This window comes from Bacillus rossius, chromosome 7 (genome assembly GCF_032445375.1).
Source record: "Bacillus rossius redtenbacheri isolate Brsri chromosome 7, Brsri_v3, whole genome shotgun sequence".
Classification (NCBI taxonomy): domain Eukaryota; kingdom Metazoa; phylum Arthropoda; class Insecta; order Phasmatodea; family Bacillidae; genus Bacillus; species Bacillus rossius.
The window spans coordinates 470,697-491,877 of NC_086335.1; the positions used below are offsets into that span (position 1 = coordinate 470,697).

The following is a 21,181-nucleotide window of genomic DNA, read 5'->3' on the forward strand; positions in this document are numbered from 1 at the left end:
AATTGTGTGAATTTTTGTTTATGTAGCTGATCCTGGCTCGTTGCCGGCTTCCCACGGAGCATTTGAACGTCCCTGCGCTGCGAATGTACTGCCTTTCAGTTAATGTCGTACACACCTGAAGCCTTCCATTGTTTGCTGCTGCAACTTTGCAGGGTTTCATTCCCTGCCTTGTTCCTTATAACAGTCAGTTTGATAAAAAACAGTTAATTTTTTTTGACCTAAAGAATGGCATATCAAATAAATGATTTGATTCCAAGCATCTTGTCCCATTCTCTCCTCTAGGCATGCATGAAGAGGCGTTTGGTAAAAATTTAATTAATCTTAGCACCTTGATAATGCTTTTGAAACACAGATTTTGCAATGATAATCATAAAAAAACTTATTTTCTGGAGAGACACACACCTAAAGTTTGACATGAAATTTGCTAAATGTGAAATACAGGCCAAATGGCCTTTGCATTAAATGGATTACAGCTCCTTTTAAATATAACATTTTATGATTAATTTTTTTTCACATGTGCATGATGGTATAATAGTTCCTCTGGGCACTAAGTCCAGGGTGTGTATTGAGAATGTTTGGCCGCACCTTGTATTTGTGACATTGTGGCTACCATCTTTTTTAACATTGCGAGCGAAAAATTGCATCAAGGATGCAGGATTTTTTTTTTTTTTTTTTTTAATCCTATGAAATCAATGTACGTACTTATTCTTTTATGGATATCAATTGTAGTTGGTAATTTGCAAAGTTTATCAAAAAATACCAAAATATTACTTTAAGGGGTGAGAAAGGGTTTCAGGAGATTTTCCCAAATTTCAAATGGACAGGGATTTGAGGATGGATTTTTTTTTAAAACTTATATACAGTAATTTTTCTTTTATTTCGAACATCAAGTGTACAAAAATTGTTAAATTAGTTTCACTATCAGTGGCCTTCTTGTTTTGAAGCTCAAGTATGCAAAAAATTTGTCACGCTCCGTGTTGTAGCAAGGTTCAAACCAAGCTAACTGCTACCATTTTTGTAGCAGCAAACCACGGTCTGATTACCATCTTTGCCTTGCTGGGTGGATCTTTAGGTTTCTCCAGTTTATTAGAAATGAACAAAAACAAGGTGTGATTCCGTCTGAAATATAATTACTCCATACTGAGGAAACTTATAACAGATACAAGAAAATATTAACGTACAATATTAATTACATTCTTAAACAGCTCTCAGGTATATTCAGAAAGTGAGAAAAAAAATTTGTGGGTCGACCCGTTGTTAAATTATAAAAAGTGTTCATTTAAAGAAAAATACACAAATCAATAAAAAAATACAAATATATTTAAACTATCCCAGTATATGTATGTACTTAAAGTCCAGAAATTATGTTTGTATGATTAACTTTGTTTGACGGCGTAATTTAAAGAAAGTTTAAAAGAGGGTCAAAAGATACAGAAGCACCGGAGATCGGGGCTTCGTTTCCCGGAGATCACGCGGGTACATTGTGCCAGGGCGCTTGTGTCCTGTTGAGGAAGGGAGATGAAAAGGCCAATTCGGTGTCCGGCTCTCGGACCCTGTCAGACAGGGGAATTGGCTTCTGTTTACCGATTCGTCGCCAGCCAGGAACTGGATCCCGCGAATACTGGGCGGGGCGCGGTCGTTTTCATCATTTCAAAAGAAATAATTTAAAAGAAAAATAACTATTACACTTGTACTACGCAGACGGACTAAACTACTTGAAAAAGATTATAGGGATAGCATCCCTTATTTAGGCGACTACATAGTCGGTTGCGACCGGATGGAAGTCTTGCAGTGTCTGGTCGACTCGCCGATAATCGCAAAAAGGTCAGTCTGCAGTCGCGACGCGAAGTGTCTCGCGGAGAACCGCGTCTCGTAATTAAAAGTAAATCTTTAATCAAAAGTGGAAGGGAGGGGGCTGGGAGTCCGGACCGAAAGGTTCCGAAGTTTCCCGAGTGGGAGTCATAAAAAAACTCTGACTGATGTCTCGAAGTTGGTAGCACTGGCCGACTTTAGCGCTACCTGTTGAGAGGTGTCTGAAACAAAAAAAAGAATCGACTCGCCCCAGGCGTCTGCTTTACCAAGGGAATAAAGGGCAGTCAGGTGCTACACTCTGGCGGCCAAGATAATAAGTTACTGTTTCTACCGCGAGATGTCGTGGGGTGGTCCATCTTGGCACACACATTTTTTATGCGAGGCGTCCTTGTAGACGGTCGCTGTCTGCTGGGGTGTATGACCGGACATTGGTCTTAGGCGAATTCTTAGAACTCAAGAGAGGGGGAAAACGCAACGACGCTGGGAACAAGCGTCCATAACGTGCTTCCAGGGGAGTGAACCTAATACGTATTCGTGACAGTAAAGGCTACGGTCAGCTCGTCTCTGAGAAATGGTAACAGCTCGTCCAGAGCTGCTGTAGGCGGTTTTAGTCATGAAGTGAAGTAACGTTACAGGACTGGGACGTGCCTGGAAGCGAGGGAAATTTTAAGCGAGCTGCCAACAAAGTATTAGATCTGCAAAATATCAGATACGTCTCTGGGAAAGGTGCTTCAGACTACTGGCACAAAGTTAAACTTAGGGGAGTGCACCAGCCTAACAAAGTGTAAATCGTCCTTTAGTAACCAAATTATAGAGCAAATAAAATTTCCAAAAATAATTTAAAATTATAAATAATTAAAAAAACGTGTCGAAATTCCTAATTTCCGGCACAGTGTAAAACTGTAGTATTGTATTAAAAACAAACAAACTTACAAACGGAAACTCTTCTAGACACCCACACACACACACACACACACGCGCGCGCGCGCGCTGCAATACCCGGTGTTGCCTGGGCTGAACACAGGGTGAAGGCGACCTTTTTCGAAATCAGATGTAGTTAGTAATTGTCTTCTTAATTTGAATGTCAAGTGTGAAAATTAATTTATATCACTTTCAGATCCCGACAGACGTTCTGCTAGTTTATAGTTATTTACCTGGTCTGTTTGTAATTTAGACTTTATAAAGCAATATAGAAAAAAGCTGAAAAATAAGAGAATACTAATATTGAAATGATTCCATTATCTAGCTAATGCTCGGCCTGCATTGCAATGCCTCATTCAGTTTTGTTTTGTAATATGTTTGAAGTAGTTCCACTTATACAAATCATCTATCCATCTCTCTATATATATTTATCTCTATATCTACATATATACTTCCCACTATCTCTATATCTTCTATATATAAGTCTATATATAGCTCTATACATCTATAGGTGGGTCATTCCATGTAATAGGGCAAATATATATTGTGAGACAGTTGTAAAAAAAAATTTTTTGAAAATGGTTTTTATTTAGTCAAAGTGAACCAGAAGACCTCAGTAACTGACTACTTATATGGGCAGTGAACAATATTGAATTTCAACACATTTATAAAATAAAATATTTCTCTCTGATGTGAGGGAATGATGGGTGAGGGAATGACGTGTGAGGGAATGATAAATGTAGAATGAGGGAATGATTCGGTTCTGATATTCTGGTTTCCTTGGCAACATGTTTGTTTCTTAACCAAAGTTACATAATTTTCAATTGAATAATGTACAACTTTCAATATTAAAATACTAATTTAAGCATAATCAGTTGCTAAAACAGCATGTAATCAGTCTCGTGAGTTTGCTATGCCAAGTTTAAATTACAATTTGAATCTAGTTTTACAAACTACGTACACTATATTTATCTTACCACAAATTACAATATCTGAAGGGAAAATAAAGCCTTGGCATGTCATTAGAAGACTCGAATTGGGTCTTTAAATTTATAAAAAATCCTACACCCTTTGTTAATAACAATAGGAGTTGTGACAGTGGCAACAATTTGTTTAACAGATACAAAACATACATAATTTTCATCTACATAAAATAATGTATTGTCCCCACAAGAATTTTTCAAAAACATGACTTCGATTCCATTGTTTTGTACACAACTTTGGATAATTCCCAGGAACTGGCAAATTTTTTGTTGTGTTCTTTTTCTTCTTGTCACTGCTAAAACGAACTAGGACAAAACTTCCGAGTGGAAGAGAGTTTTTGGTCCCTAGATTATCATCTTCATCCGATGATGAATAGACATCTTCATATCGGAGGTTTTTCTTTGAGCCTAACAAAACAGATTTGTCAGTCTCTGTAGGTAGAAAAAGTATAGTACCTTTATTGGGGTTTCTGGAAGAAGGACCAGATGTTTTGCTTTCTGGTTTGTCTTGCATTACATTACTGGTAGCTGCAGATGTTTCAAGTTGAAAACCTTTGCCCAAGTGGAAGTGAGAGCATTCACTTTTGCATTCAAAACAACTTAAACTTCTGAAATGTAGAACTGGAAAAGCCGAATTAAACATAACCTGATGCACTTTCAATGTGCCGGCGAAACACTTAACATTTCCTGCACATTTGGCTAGATCTTCCATTGCACTAATGTCTTTGTGTTGAATTTCAAAAATCTTCACACCTGGATAATGCTGTTTCAGTACATTTGTAAGGCACTCAAAATTTTCAACATATTTGCCTTGCGCAACTATGCGGTCAGCAGTTCATTTCAACGTTCCCCCAATACCATCAGGAGCACCTTTACCGTGCCCTGACTCGGTGTAGTTCCAAGTAAAAATTGAAATGTTGGGAAATATATGACTTAGTTTTTTTTTATATGCAGAACATTGTTTTATTCCTATACTGTGTAACAACTCACATCACTCTGTATGTGTATGTTTGTCAAGTTGATATTTTGTTGGAATGCCCACTCGAAAACAGGCTTAAGATGAGCCCAAACCGAAAATGCATCATGTCTTAATGACTTGCTCAATGAATAAAATGGATGTGCCTTGACACAGGACGAAAGTTTGCCTTCAATTTTCTTGTTTAAGATAAAATACACCAGTGGAAGGGTAATTTGTTCCCTTCCTCCACCAAAATGAACAGCCTGTATTTCTTCACTGAATTTGCAATTATAGTTCTCACTAAAGTCTATATGAATAAATGCAGAACTTTCATCCAACCGATTTTTTGCTGCATTTAGAGTCTTGTACTGGTGTGCAATATTTCCTATATGGAGAAGGTATCTAGGAAAGATAGTTTCCAGCTCAGTTACCAATGATCTTACATCAATAATAAACTCTTCTTTTAATGGTTTACTTACCTTCTTTTTTTGGCCTTTAACCTCTATCCATTGCACTTTTACCATCCACTTGTTTACTTTGACTTCTTGCTCAGGATCTATGATTTCATAGTAAATAGTCTTGCTCTTGCAAGCATTGCATTTTCTCTGAAGACAAGCTAAATTGTCTTTGCAACAACAAAGCTCTCTTACCAAGTCCGATGGTTTCTTGTGTACATTGGACATCATTCCCTCACAACACTCATCATTCCCTCATAGTGAGGGAATGATGGTGAGGGAATGATGAAATTGTAGTTAACTGTTCTTCAAACACAGCAGGTTGAACTTGTTAAACTTTTCCTTACAGTTTGGGGAAATACCCATTTATTGTTACGTAAAACTATTAAAACTAATTTTTTTACTTTACTTACAGCTGATTAATGATTTGTGAGGGAATGATGTGTAGAAAAAATACTCATGAAATTTCAAAACTTATTGAATTTATAAAAAATTAATAATCACCATTGAGCCTGAAACTATCACAGCTTCACATCAACAACTAAGATAGCTATCTACTGACTCACTAGCAATGGCCTTCATAGGCATCTACTGACCAGAAAATTTGTTAACATCGAGATGTGAGGGAATGATACCCAAACATGGGGACATAATTTAACTTTTTTTATTTTTAAGACGATAGGTAGGAAAAATGAAATGTACACATTTTCTAAAACTTTTAATTGTTTGGATTAACCCTAATAATTATGAAATCTCATTGCTCATAACTTTCAAAAAGAAATTGTGTCACAACATGTTAACTGTGGTTGGGGAACAGTGAGGGAATGATATTTCCAGGCTAAACTATTTTTTTAAATACATTTTTTTAAAATTATCTGACATTTCAAGTTTACTGTCTTTTAAAACAATTTATAGTACATTATTAAAAAAATTGTCACGTTTATTGGACAATATTTTATTTAAGAAATGAGGCTGGGATATGAAATTTCCCCTTTTGCGTGGAATGACCCAGGTATATCTCTTTATCTAACCCATTTCATTCTCTATACCTCGCTCTATCTCAACTTATCTCCCCGTCTCTATCTCTCTCTATATATATAATCACTCTATCTCTGTCTCTCTTTTATATTTAAATCAAATGTGTCATGCGTGCACACTTATACAACAAAAACAGACGAAGTTCCGCTATATAAAATGAAATAAACACATTTTTTGACACGATTCGTGCTCCAACTATTGAAAAATAGTTTTACTGTCTCAGTATTCTTCATGGGCATGTGCATAACAAATCACCAAAATTTCATCGCAATCGGATGAATGGTATGGGAACGCATACAGCACAAACAAACGAAAATTAAAGACATGACAAACGCATCAAACGATGGTACGTTTAAAATTCAAGGCAACTCTATCTATTGACGAAGTTAAGAACAAAACTGTTATTAGCGCCTTTATTTTGCTAGCCGCTGCGAGCTCCACTAAGCGGACTGGTCTCACCAAGGAGGCAAATATTAATTTGCCAGACCTTACTATGTGTATGATCGTGTGGCGCACATATATAGAAATGACTCTCACTCACTATTTGTATGTCTATGACCTATGATTTTTTCTGTTATAAAATGGAATTATCACTTTTTCACTCCCTTAGGGATGGAATTTCATATTAATGTGGGGTCTATGTGTTAATCCAAGTTATAAGCTAGCTGTAGGCCAAATTTCATTCAAATCCATTCAGTAGTTTTTACGTGAAAGAGTAACAAACATCCATCCATCCATACTTACAAACTTTCGCGTTTATAATATTAGTAGGATGGACTAGCTGAAATAGCCGGCTTTGCACGGACGTTGTGCATCGTAAAGAGGCTTCTTTTAATGGGATGGGATAGCCTTGAATTGAGGGTCATATGTAGGTTCTGAACCACCATATGGCATGACTGCTCACGTGCACTGCGTCGTTTTCTGAAGTGGTTTTCAACCCACTATGATTTCTGCATAACATTCCTTTTCTTGGCAAGTACAAAATTTAATTGCTTTTATTGCTGTGTGGCCGGTCAGAGTCTTGGCGGTGATGTCATGCCCACATGCCCTTCGATCGTCACCTGTCAGTTGCACAACTGCACATGCAAAAATTGCAACAGTGTTACATGATGCGAGCTGGCTTTGGTAAATTTATGTTGATTGTGTGATGTTGCTGGGAATGGTGCATGATGAAGATAGACGTACTATGCTTTCATTCCCATGCACTTATTCAGTGATCGCAATGAGCAGAATAGTGCTGCATACACTCCAAGGTCTGTTATGACCACAAGAAACATTCTTCAATCAGAAACATATTGGTATCAGGATATGAATTTAAACCGTAAAGAAAATGCCTACATAATCTTGTCTTAATAAGTTCTTAACTATCAGCCTCGGAGTAGTGTGTTGAGTGTTTGGTCTGGTTGGGGTGGGGGTGCCAGGTGTTCCTCGCAGGGGAGGGGGAACGACACGCCAGTTAGCCCTCAGCCGTAGCCAGAACCTTCTGGAGTGCAGGAGCACGGCTAACCAAGCTTCTCGGCTATATGGTAGGAGTGGAAATGTGTAACGACGGGGCTGCCATCTGTGGCGGATGGCACGGACCAAAGTTCACAAAGCCGAAGGTGAAATATATTAACTTTTTAATGAATGTTAACAAGATGAACTGTAGTCTAATAAATTTCATTGTCATAAATCAGGTCCAAAGCTATTTTTTCAAGTATTTTTTTTTTTTTTTACTTTTATCTCTGTGAATCGAATTATTCAATATTTCACGCAGCTTCTGCGGCAGCAAATTCTAGCAGTGGGTGCGGAAACTACATGTGATGTAGTTGAAAACACAATTTGCATATTCCTATGTATTACAGTCTGCGTTATTTTAAAGGATTCCACATTCAATTTTGTGTCAGAGTTCCATACTATTTGTGTTTTTGCTCATTACGGAGTTTAGCTGTTAACACATCTCTGGCAAGTAATAAAGACTCATTCACATTTGTTTTGTACATAATAATGCAAATAAATAATATTTTTTTACAATAATTATAATCCTACATATGAAACATAAGTTTAATGTATTTAGTAAAAGAAACTGTAAAGTTTTCAGGACATGGAAAGGGTTTAGATCAGAAAACCAATTTTCTTAATTTTTTTCCTTGTAAACTATAATTTAACATTCCTATGTTATTCTTTAATAATCTCTTGGGTTAAGTAAAATAAAAGTTTCCTTATACATCAAATATAAAAACTTAATATAATAATTATGCCAATTCATAATTCTAGCTTTTTCATCCTTGTCCCTTTCCCCTTCTAACCCAGTGTGCCCACACACACGCAAACACACACACACAGAGGGGGGGGGGGAGAGAGAGAGAGAGAGAGAGATATGCATATACATACTGAACTAGTTCAGGCCTTAGAAGCTAATCTCCCCCCCCCCTCCCCCCAAGCTATTTTCTATTGTATTCACCAGTTGCTTCATGCCAACATAATAATTGTTATAAATGGAAGTTAATCACCACTGATTTTCTTATGGTAGGATAGATTACCTAATACCAAAATTGTATTTTCACCCATTATTATTATCATTAATGTTCAGGCAAAAAATTATTCATGTGAATTCTCCTTATTTTTAAAAGCTTTTATTTAACTTGCAATGTATGTAAGTATGTATGTTTGTTCGGGTGGAATCTTTGAACTCAATTTTGAAGTAGATATCTTCAACCGATTCAGCTGAAATTTTGTATACACGTTTAGTTTGGATGACAATGCACGATATGGTGTGTGACATCATTCTAAATCCAAGATGGCAGAATAGTTATTTTTAATGCATTTCTACAATATGGATATCAAATGAAAGGGCTTGTTGAGAATAACTCCGAAAAAATAATTTGGCATCATTTTAGATCCAATATGGCGGACCATCCAAGGTGGCGGAGTAGTTATTTTTAATGCACTTCTACAATATGGGTATCAAATGAAAGGGCTCATTGAGAGTAAATTGAAAAGTGAGCTCCAAGCTGAAATAAGTTTGGCTTGTGTAATTTGGCGAGATGGGCGTCATCAGCATTGGTCTACAACCTGTCTAGGAGAAGGACAACTCCAAAATCAAACTCGGAACTGTGTTTCGTCAGGCACAAGTAAACTCCAAACTGAAATAAGTGGCGCATTCTCCCAAACACCCAAGTCAAGGTGAGGCCGTGTCGAGGACTGAGTGGCATCGGGGTGTAATATGATTTTCTTTAAAAATTTTAATTATCAACTTATAACCTCATAATATACAATTTATACTATCATAAAAGCTTGTCGCGAGGTTTAATTACCTATCAGTATTTAATTAAATTGAAATTGAAAACACAATAAACTTAGCAGATCAATTTACATAATAAAATTGGTACTAGTTTTTTTACAAATTGCGCAACAAGCTTTTATGATCATATAAATTCAGGGTTCCTAGAATCTGTAATGTCAGGGATAGTCAGGGAAAGTCAGGGAAAAATAAAGGTGTCAGGGAAAGTCAGTGAGATAGCTATAAAGTCAGGGAAAGTCAGGGAGATAGCTATAACGTTAGTGAAATGAAGTGGAAAGTAAAATTTCGAAAAATAACTCTGAAAGAAATATATCTAATCAAAAAACATCTTAGGTCTGGCTATTAGCTATGTACATAGATCATCTCTAGTTGCAATAAATTCTGTTCCGCTCACTATGTCTTTTGAAGGTTACTGCAGTCTTCTGCATGCAGTAGTGAATGAAGATGTGAAAGTAGTAAAGAAGTTCACTAACTCGGCTTGTATGTCTTAAGTTTTGAGATATATTAAGTATTATGCTGTATTTACCATTTGTAGTGTTTTGCCAACACACTTACTAGTTTGTTTCAAAATACAGTGGAACCCCTGAATTACACTTTTCAAGGGGAAAACTGAAAAAGGTGTAATTCGGAGGAAAGTGTAATTGAGGGGAAAGTAAAATTTTACTAAAAACTACATGATGATAGATATAATTATTCTTCAAGTCAACGCTTGATGTAATAAGATTTTACAACAATAACTATATTATTTTTGTTTGCAATAAACTTTAGTATTTAATGGCAATCCTAAAACTTAAGTAAAAATATGTTATAGGCCTAACATTAACAACTTGATATTTTTAAATTTTTTTGCCATTGGTTCACATTGTTCTGCGGCATTTTCGATGGACGTTCGATTATGAATAATTGTGTTTAATGTAGACATGAGAAATTCTCAATGCCTTGGCTAAGGCCACACGCGATCCAACGCTGTTGTCAAACTAACTCAAAATATTAAATTTTTGCTTAACTGTTAACAGCGTTTCTTTCACGACCACTCGCCATTGCACGAATATCGCGAAAAGTAATCATAAACGTGAATAAATTATCTGTAGAACGTGTCAATAAAGCACGAAAATTTACGTCAAGATAAACAAAAACAAAGCCCAAAATCACTGGTACCAAACAAACAGAGTGGCATGCAGTATCTGTTGCCAACTTTTGCCAAGGAGTGAGAAACTGTATTTGCTATGCGGACGTGTTCCTTTCACTACATGGAACGATCACCCTTGAAAAACACCATATTTCAAGTATTTATATATTTTACAGTGATATAGGATGTTAAATAACGCGGACCTAACTTAACCTTTCACTTTGGTAAACTTCGGAACTGTTCGGGTAGTGGTTGTGACTCTCTTGCCTGTGAAAAGAAGGCTACCTGTTTGTTGCATGTGGAGTAGTAAGCTTTTGTGTGTAACCATCCACCTACTTTGTTTTGTTCCAGGTTGATTATGTAAAGACTGTTACAGTTCATTATGTCTGACAAAAAAACTGTATACTTCTTTGTCTTCTTTTTTCATAAAGACGCCAGGTAATATTGCAAGTTGTTCTGGATCAACAGCGATTTCAGGCGTTAACCTAGACAAGGGACAGAGTAGTGATTCTTCTTGCTCAAATAGTGTCTTCACGTCACAATGCACTCAGCTTCAGATAAACACGGTCACTAGTCTACAGAATGTAGTGCCTCAAAGAAATCTCAACAGTTACGTTTTAAAAGAAGATGCAATGAAAGCAGAGATTATTTGGAGTCTGCAGGTTGTGTGCAAGAAAATGTCTTTTAATTCTTGCAGTAACATAAGTACTGTATTTAAAATGATGTTTTCCGATAGTGCAGTTGCCAATGCATTTACTTTAGGAGGAGATAAAGTTGCCTATGTTCTTGTCCACGGGCTAGCACCGTACTTCCAGCAGAATATGCTAGATCGCCTGAAGTTGTGCGACAATTTTGTATTATGTTTTGATGAAGCATTGAACAAAGTAATTCAGCGAGGACAAATGGACATAGTAATTAGGTTTTGGTATGAAGAAAAGCAAATGGTTATTACCAGATACTTGAACAGTGTGTTTCTTGATAGAAGCACAACTGAACATTTGCTTAGGAATTTTTTGGATGGAATTGCTCCTCTGTCACCTTCCAAAATAATACAGGTGTCTATGGATGGCCCCAACGTCAATTTGAAATTTTTCAAATGTCTCCAAGAACACATCAGATCCACCACAAGCAATGAAACTTTCACATTACTGAATCTGGGAACGTGTAGTTTGCATTTGGTTCATGGTGCTTTGAAAACTGGCATTGAATCTGTTGGATGGGACATTAGTACCTTGTTGCTACACTTATATTTTCTTTTCCATGATTCTCCAGCTCGACGAGCATTATTTACAGAGCTGACGGAATGCACAATATTTCCATTGAAGTTCTGTAATGTACGATGGCTAGACAATGCCAAGTGCCTTAAAAGAGCGTTAGAGATATGGGATCATGTTGCAAAATTTGTTAATGTAGCCAAGCTTCCGAAGACAAAATTTGCAAAAATCTTGATTGAAGCCATTCGTGATCCATTCGTAAAGTGTAAATTGGCATTCTGCAAGACAATTGCAGATGAGTGTGAGCCCTTTCTTAAGAAGTTTCAAACTTCAAAACCCATGAGTCCATTTATTTTTGAAGCAGTGCAGAAACTTCTGAGAGAAATTATGAACCGCTGTGTAAAGCCTGACGTGATGAAGTGTACTAGCACAAATCTTCTCTCTATTGATGTAAAAAAATCAGACAATTTGATCCTAAGCAATAAAGTTGATGTTGGATTTGCAGCAAAACGCTTTCTTGCAGAAGTATCAATCTCTGTAACGTAAAGAGAAAAGCTTGAGTTTATGCATGAATGTCGGGGTATGTTGACAGCCATGACTGCCAAACTTCAAGAAAGATGTCCTTTGAAGTACAAAGCAGTTAGAGGATTGTCTTCTCTAGATCCCTCGATTATTCAACACTCACCTTCGCTTGGTCAGAAAAGGTTTTCTTTTCTTTTAGATGAGCTACTTGCTTCAAACAAAATAGATGATGAAGTTGCAGAAAAGGCTAAAAAAGAATACTGTAACTTGTGTGATATGAAGAAAACTGTACTTAGTGAAATGTTTCAAGAACACTGCAAAAATAATGAGGAGGCAAGACTAGATAGTACCTATGGAAACTTCATGAGAGGAAGTGAAGTGCACAAAAACCTGTGGGAAGTTATTAAGATATGTCTTGTGCTCTCCCATGGTAATGCAACTGTGGAAGGGGGTTTTTCAATTAATAAGTCACTATTGGTTGAAAACATGCTAGAAAAGACAGTGATAGCACAACGCCATATTCAAGATGTAGTGCAACAGGCAGGAGGGATTGAGAATGTGAAAATAGATAAAAGGATGTTAGATTATGTGAAAAGTGCTCGAAAACGATATCAAGATTATTTGGAACTTAGAAAACAGAAAACAATTGAGGAAACAACAAGAAAGGGAGAAAAGAGATTGTTAGAAAAAGAAGTGAAAGAGTTAGTAGAAGAAAGAAAAAAAATTATGAGGGAAATAGAAGAAAAAAAGGAAGCAATGGAAAGGGAATTAAAAGAACTTGAAAAAAAAAAGAGCTTTGCTGTAACTAGTATTTCAATTATTTTGAATTTATTTGTTACATGTTAACATTTTGTTTTGTAATTGAATTACATATTTATTGAATCACAGTGTTTTGAATTTTTTAATATTCATGTCAAAAATGGAAGTTTTAGTAAAGTTTGTGTCTGCTTTCTGATATTTATATTTAAGGTGTGGTACGGTTAGCTGAAGGAAAGGAGGAGGCCAATATAATTAGGGCACAGTTAAAACATCAATATTTTTTGTAAAACTGAATTTTTTTTTCGTAATTGGTCAGGGAAGTTTCAATGAATGGTCAGGGAAAGTCAGGGAAAAGTCAGGGAAATAAATTGGACTTAGGCTGTAGGAACCCTGAAATTGTATATAATGAGGTTATATATTATAGTTAAAATTTTTAAGGAAAAGTTTATTTTCTTCCTTTTAGAGCATTTAAATAAAAGCTTTTTTTAAAAAAGTTTTTTTGCTGTTAATTTATTAGCCCTAATAAGGTACCATTATGTCTGAAAATAGTTTTGTCCCCACCTGTAACATACTTACAATAAACATCCGTCTTTTTGAAAACAGCCTCAACTACGCTGTCTTTTTAAGGATCTCTGGAGAAACACATAATATTGTTGCAGCTATTATCATATATATATATACAGTTGGGCAGCGACAACAGTCAAGCCAATCTCTCGTTAAAAACAATCATCGGCTCTGTTATTAAAGCACAGAACAAATTTACTTCACCATATTTACATTACAGGTAGTATTTAAAATAATTTTGCACTATCCTTTGACCAGAAAATATTATCAAATGTCTCCCTGGACTGGAGCATGGTGGCGGCGAATGCACATTGGTTAATTACATGTGAAGTTCTTGAAAATATCAGATTGCACCTTGATAGTATAATTAGAAATAAAATAAGAAACTGAATACATTTTTGGGTGTTTGGCTTTTTTTTAGAGTGGTGCTCCTAAATCAGACAACTACCTTTTGTTTATTTAATTTCTTTAAAAGATTGGCTTTAATGGAGATGGAGGATACGTAAATATAATGGTAATTAAAATAATTGAAAACATTCTAAAATAACTTTTAATTGTTTTACTTGCCTAGTCTAGTGTCATCTACAGAACAGTCTATTTCACTAACCTCTGTCTATGTTTTTGTTAGCAAAACCAATAAGCCTGAAAACAATTAGAATGATTATGCATTGAACAAATTTTGATGTATAGTTTTTTTAAAATACACACACACATATATATATAATGTATGTGTGTGTATGTATGTATGTATGTATGTATGTATGTATGTATGTATATATATTTTTAATTTGTCATAATTTAATGTCAGTTTTCACTCAGAATATTCACCTATTTCTTTCAGTTCCTCTGAAGTTAACCCACATTCATGACTAATCTAGATTTTTGTGCATCAGACTGGGAAACTTGAGAATAAATTGCAGATATTGATTTTGATTTACAGCCAAACGCTGCAAATTTTAATCCATATTCCTTTGGAGCAAACATTTCTCATGAGTTTACTTTGAAACATGAAGTTATTTATTCAGTAACTTAACTACGCTTATCAATACAAAGTTGAAGTTACAGAGTACATAAGAAAAGAGGGCCAACTCTTTAAGATTTATTTAAATAAAACAAACTCGACTTGTGCTAACGTACATCAAGCAAATTACCAATGCTAAAATTTATGAATACAGAAATTTTTAAATCAGTTTACTACACTGTCTTCAAGATTTCTCTACAAAAACACCATGTCAGCTTTGCTGTATCGTATACTTTTTCTGTAATAAAATCTACATTAATTTTCATCTGAGTTCTTTTAAGTAGACTTGCCTTTAAACACATAGTTTCTCATAACATAGATGTTCCCTACATCTAGCTTAAGCTTGCAATTGCTGAGAGTACATTATATGTCATGAAGAAGTTTAAAAATTTGATAATTTTATCTGCAACTGAAGTAAAATTATTTTATTTACATGTAATAATTTATATTTATGCTGAACAGTGTATTTTAAACAAATATTGTATATTGGTAGAAAAAAGCCAAATGGAAACCAATTATAAAGCCACTTTTTTTAATTTAACAACCAACAAATGATGAATTACATTCCCTATGTAGAAAACTGAAAATATATTATATGTATTTGTAATACAACACTAGAATTTCCACAGGTATTATTAATGGAACCAATTATTAATAAATAAATGAAATAATTTATCAATGAGATAAATATGCAATAATAATGTTCAAAAATAAAAATAAACCATGTGACGGAAATGCTTATAGAGTTGCTTTTGTGTCACAGAATATAAAAAGGCCCAGTCTGAAACCACTATCTGCCACCGTTTCTTATACAAGTTTCCTCCCGATGGTCTCTATGTTCTCCATGCTAAACTGTGGATTGCCAGTAATGAGCTGTGTAGGATTTGCTAGTGCCAAGGTTTAGAGCATTGAAATATTTGGCTAATATTGTCTGTGTTATATTTTCTCTTTGGGAAAGTGTTTGGGTAATAATTGCTGTTTGTAATGTTTACAAATGACATGCATATTACAGACCATGATGTGGGCACCATGGACATAACCTTCCATCAAACACTCGAGTGTGTTGAATGCAGAAGAGAATGTGGCCTGTCTCTTGATCCAGTTTATGTTAGTATTTTATGAATTTTTTTTAGTGGTAAATTAAAGTATTGCAGGGGAGGGGAGAAAGATTTTTTTTACATATCGAGCAACCTGACATCTAGTTCTTTCTTTCATTGTTCTACTTTATAAAAAGTGTTTTGAAAATTTGAATTTAAAACCTTATATTTTTTTTTATAAATTGGCACATTGCTAAATTGCTACATATTTTTCTGCATTTCTGAAAACTTGTTTTCACTTACACGAAGACCAGAAACATGTGTCAAGATTTTGTGGTTATTTACAATTGAGACAAGTCACTATCTTATGTATGCAGTTAATTGATGTAGGCAATTACCATGGAATGTCCTGATATACCAATTGCCAATATTGGACTGTGGGATATATTCAACTTCAAAAGATTGTGTGAGTAGTAGCATTTAAAAAAAAAAAGTCTGTAGTTTATCTTAAGTGCAATTTATAAGGGATTTTTAATTAGTTTAGTTTTAATACTCTCATTGAATTTTTTTTGTAAAATTTATAATGAAAGGTTACAAACTAGTTGCACATTCAAAATGAAAATAATGTTTTGTAACATTATTGTTTGTTCTGAGCTCTGTGGTTAGTCTATTATATTTTCAATAAGAGTTTTACTACACATCATTTTGCTGAGGTAAAAACCTTAAGGCTGTGGAACAATTCAGATCAGCATTTACAATAAAATCTTAAAATGAAAAAAAAAAGTTTGGATATAGAAGAATGTTTACTTATATTCTATACATTAGCATGCTAACAATTTATAAAGATATGTCTATAAATTCTGTAACAGAATATAATGAACAGGAGAACAAATATTCTTTATTAGCACTTAATTTAAAATCTTTCACTCTTAGAGTGTTCAATTAATAAGTTCTTTGCATTCAAACTGTCATGTTGAGTATTGAGTCAGAGCCTATTTTACAGCATTTATTTAGTGTGCATACTGCGTACTACTGTTAGAGATGAGAATTCTCTTATTTTCTTTTAACTAGTAATCAGTGGCATTGAGCTGGGTGAAATGTGCAAGTAGACATTAGACGTACAATGTCCCTGAAAGAAGCTTGCCACTCGGAGACTAGTACTCTCGAGAGCTAACAATCTGGTGTTGCTGAAGTCGACTAGCTATGTCCTGCTAAAAGGAGGAGAGGTTGGAGTAGCACATTGATGAAGGCAACATCATTAATGATAAGACCACCTTTAAGCCCTCATCTCTCAAACTGGTGCCATTTTCACTGGTTTGTGACATTTTAACTAGACTTAAAGCAATAAATGAAATTTCCAAATATCCTGTGTACCCTAAGTTAAAAAATACTTGCAGGAATCCACACTTCATCTTTAATAAAGGTTCTACCAATAAATATGTAATTGATTTGCTAGTCATATCTCTGAATGTCTAGATGCACTGTGCAAGCAGTAAAGATGAGAGCGCCGTAATGGCCGCTCTGTAAGGTATGAGGTAAGGTTGTTGTGGGAGCTGCAGCAAAAGCAATGCATTGAAGCTGTCCATTCACAGCTCTAAAAATGTATAATAAAGTTACGAATGCAAACAGGACCGCGACACGCCCCAGTTTTGGAGCGGCTGGCGGCCCTGCCAGGTCACTGGCGTCATGTGCGTATCACGTGGTCTCCACTGACGTAAGGCATGCCACCCGTGCCTGGCCGGACCTCAAGGGTCGTCACTACCTCCCTTCCCCCTCCGCTCCCCGCGCATCATCCTGCCTCGGCGGCCTTGGGAATTCCGCGGGCCGTTGCGTGAAGTCACGTAAGCAAGCGACGCTATTCTCGACGCTTCGGGCATCGGGTCGCCCGGGATGACGCAACTTGTCGTAACTGCTCTCTTTGGTTTGAGGACGTCACACAGACTACTTAGGCAGTGAAGCTGGCCTTTGCGGATTTGTAAGGGATAGCCCAATTAAGTTTTATTACAGTTTTATTGATTACTAATATTTACATTAATAATACATAATTGTATTTGAAAGTGTCCAATCAAAAATCACTGGCACTTAAATATGTTTATTCGCAAGTCACTCAATGTCTGTCAAGTTCCACAGTTCGCACTCCTGACTGGAGCTAGGCTGAACAGTGGTTCGCCCCTCACCAAGCGCCTGTCCTCATACACAGTCTAGCGCTGCTCTGTCGCCGCACTCTACGATCCAGTCGAACTCTGTCGCGCCACTCTCAGGAGGGGAGTCTCTCACCCTCTTGGCCGATGTTGCACTTCCCTTCGCTCTGAATCCAGTCGGAACTCGTCGCAGGACTCTCGCCGCACTCACGGCACCTACCGTCACAGGACTCTGTCGCCAAACTGTCGCGGAGGCCGGCTTCACTGCTCAAGTACCTGGGCACCCTTCTCGAACAGGCGAGAGTGGCCGATGCCCGAACAGTCTAGAAGATTAGGGTCAATTCACGCTGCTCCGTGCGGCAGCCCACGGAATTCCCAAGACCGCTCGTAGATAACAGTGTCGAGGGAGGACGGTGCCCGGGGAGTGGAGAGGAAAGGGGTAGCGATGACCCTTGTAATCTGACCAGGCGTGCGTAGCATGCGTTAGGTCAGTGGACCGCATGGGACACGGTACCAGTGGACATGTAGGGCCACCAGCCAGCTACGAACCTGACACCATGGTCTGGTGTCTCGCGTTCTTTACAATATGATACTGTCCGTCCAACATTGTTTGTTTTGTTTTGTTACGTTTCTATGTGTGCTTAGCCGGGCAAAAACATACAACGTAACAACATGGCGTCCAACGTGGGGCGCCATGTTGTTACGTTGTATGTTTTTGCCCGGCTAAGCACACATAGAAACGTAACAAAACAAAACAAACAATGTTCCTGAGGAATTTTTCATTACTATGGTTCTGCGTTATTTGGAAATAAAAGAGTTTATTAAATTATCTTTGTTTATTTCTTTAAAAAAAAATGTTTTTTCTCATTGTTACAATGTTACAATTGTTACAATGTTAAAAATTTAGTAAACAAAGTTGAAATTCATACCATATTAGAAACTTTTGTTTAAAAATGATGTCCTGTAAAATTATAATCTATACTGCTTTAAAGAAAACAATTACTGACATTAATTATCGAATATCAAAATCAATTATTATGAACTGGAGTTAACCCTCAAATTAATAATTAAGTATCTCAAGGAAATAAGGATTTTAAGGCTTTCCATGAAATTTAACCAAAGTAATTAATAACAATTCTTAACAACTCTGAACTATCCTTATCTACATATTAAATAATTACTATCTTTCATATCAAAGTTATTCTTAATCAATATTCTTATGACCCAAAAAAAAAATATGTATATAACAAATCTTCATTTTGCAATGCTACACTCTCTTTCTGCCGCTACGTATAAATTAGTGGGTCATTCTAAAAAACCAATCAAAAATTTAAAAGAAATATTGTTAAAAATGAAATTGTGTACATGGTAATGCATTACTTAAAAACATACTAAGCATATAAAGGAACAATATTTATTGAGAAGTTTTATTTTATTGATTTTTTCCACAAATAGTTGTTGTTAGTATCCTCCGTTACATGTCCCACCATACAGTTCTCAGAATAAATTTGATGAACTTTGTAATATTTGTTACATTATCACAAAATTTTTCAAGTGCTATGAATTCTAGAAAATGTAATACATCCACTGATATGTTAGTTGTTTTTCAAATAATTAATTTTATTATTTAGAAATAATTTGGAATTGTGTCCCACTACCAGTGTGTCTCCTCCGTTACTCATATGTTAAGTTGCAATAATTCTCACCAGAGTGCATAGGTGGTGTGATGTTTATTTTAAAAAGGAGGAAAAGGAAGCCATATTGAAGTTTTGAGAGCAAAAGCTGCTGCAATGCACTAAGCATGGTGATACTTTATAATCACTGTAAAATATTGGTAAGTGATTTTCAGCATTGTGTCTTTACTGTTCATAACATATAGTTGTAAATTACTTATTTTGTATTATGTAGTACAGTGTGGCAGTTAGTGTTGATCACCCACAGTAATTAAATGTAAAAATTAAGTTCCTAACCTAAAATATAAAAACAGAAAAAAGAAAACTTGTCTGCTGTCTCCTCCATAGATGTCTCCTCCATTACACAGGTAGTGTAACGGAGGTTATCATTGTTGTAATGGAGGATATGTTTTGATTTACGTATGTAGTAGATCTACGTTGCCCTTTTCTTAAAATAAAATATGTAAAAAACTAGGCAATTTACAGTTAGTTGAATTGTACAGTAATCTTAATTTTTTTTCTACATTTGCTACATTAACTGGAATATTAGAGATGGTGGAAATAAATTGTGTTGGCATATCTAAATGTGTTGTGTATAACCGCTTTAGCAAATGTACTTGTAAAAGAGAATCGAGAAAGATTCGAAGCTGTGAAATAGTTTATATCCGTTCGTATTTAATGACTGCTTGTACTTAAACAATACAACTTTGTATAGCAAAGGTAGCAAAGTTCCGTTTATTTCAACTAGTCTGTATGTTTAAAGTATTTGGACGAACTTCTTTAAAATAATTTTGTTTACTTATTTTAGGCTAACTGAAAATAGCAGGTGTACGGAAAAAAAGTGCAAAATTTAGTACTATTGAAGCAAAAGAACGGATGAGGAGGTATAGAGAAAGAATAAGAAAATATCCACAAAAATATGAACAAATGAAGGAAAAGGAACAAAAAAGATATCATGAATGTGTTAAATGTGGGAAGATAAAAAATGCTAGAAGAAAAATGAGTGATCATGAACAAAGAAAGATTAGGAAACTCTGGAGAGAGAAAACACGGAAACGTAGGAACATAATAAAGGAGAAGAAAAAAAATGTTGGAAACTGTGGATATACACAAGCCTCAACCTAACCCTGTGCAGAACATCCAGAATGGTAACAGTATTCAGCGTTCAGCAATTGGAAAGCAAAAAAGAAGGCAAAACAGAAGGAAACTTCTAGACAAAATTATAAAACTAGAAAGAAAAGTTGCAGAAATGAAAAAAAACAGTGTGAGAAGTACAGGAAGCGGCTCTATAGGAATACAAACAAGAAATTTGCTACGAGAAATGGAACACCATAAACTAAGATAAGAAAACTTTTAAAAGGACATATGGTTTCATCACTAATTCGTAGGAAACTGATTTTTGGCGAAGTTGTGACACATCAAATCAAAGGTGCTTTTAGTGTTGAAGAAAAAGAGCTAAAGAAGAAACGAGAATTTGTACGTAAACTATCTGGGAACATAGTAAAAAAGTATAAGTGTCTCGAGCAGTTTAAATGCCTAACTTCTCGTAAAATGGTACCACAAGGAATGAGACATGTTGGTAATACTACAAAAATAGGCAACATCAACAAATGAAAATTGGTTGCTTATTTTTTGGAAACAGACGAGTCCAGTCGATTGTCTTCCGGGAAA

General features: G+C 35.6%; 1 protein-coding gene across 4 annotated transcripts in view; it reads left to right on the forward strand.

Annotated features, from left to right (window-relative positions):
* LOC134533631 (CCR4-NOT transcription complex subunit 6-like) overlaps positions 1-21,181 on the forward strand; it is a 515,868-nt gene that overhangs the window by 3,049 nt on the left and 491,638 nt on the right. Inside the window, exon 1 of one of the 4 annotated variants that reach the window (XM_063371128.1) lies at positions 15,661-15,766. The exons of 2 other annotated variants lie outside the window; for them this stretch is intronic. The gene's annotated coding sequence lies outside the window, so the exon portion shown is untranslated. Of the gene's footprint in view, positions 1-15,660; positions 15,767-21,181 lie in introns of those variants that run through there. One more of the 4 variants, XM_063371127.1, reaches the window with a different exon arrangement.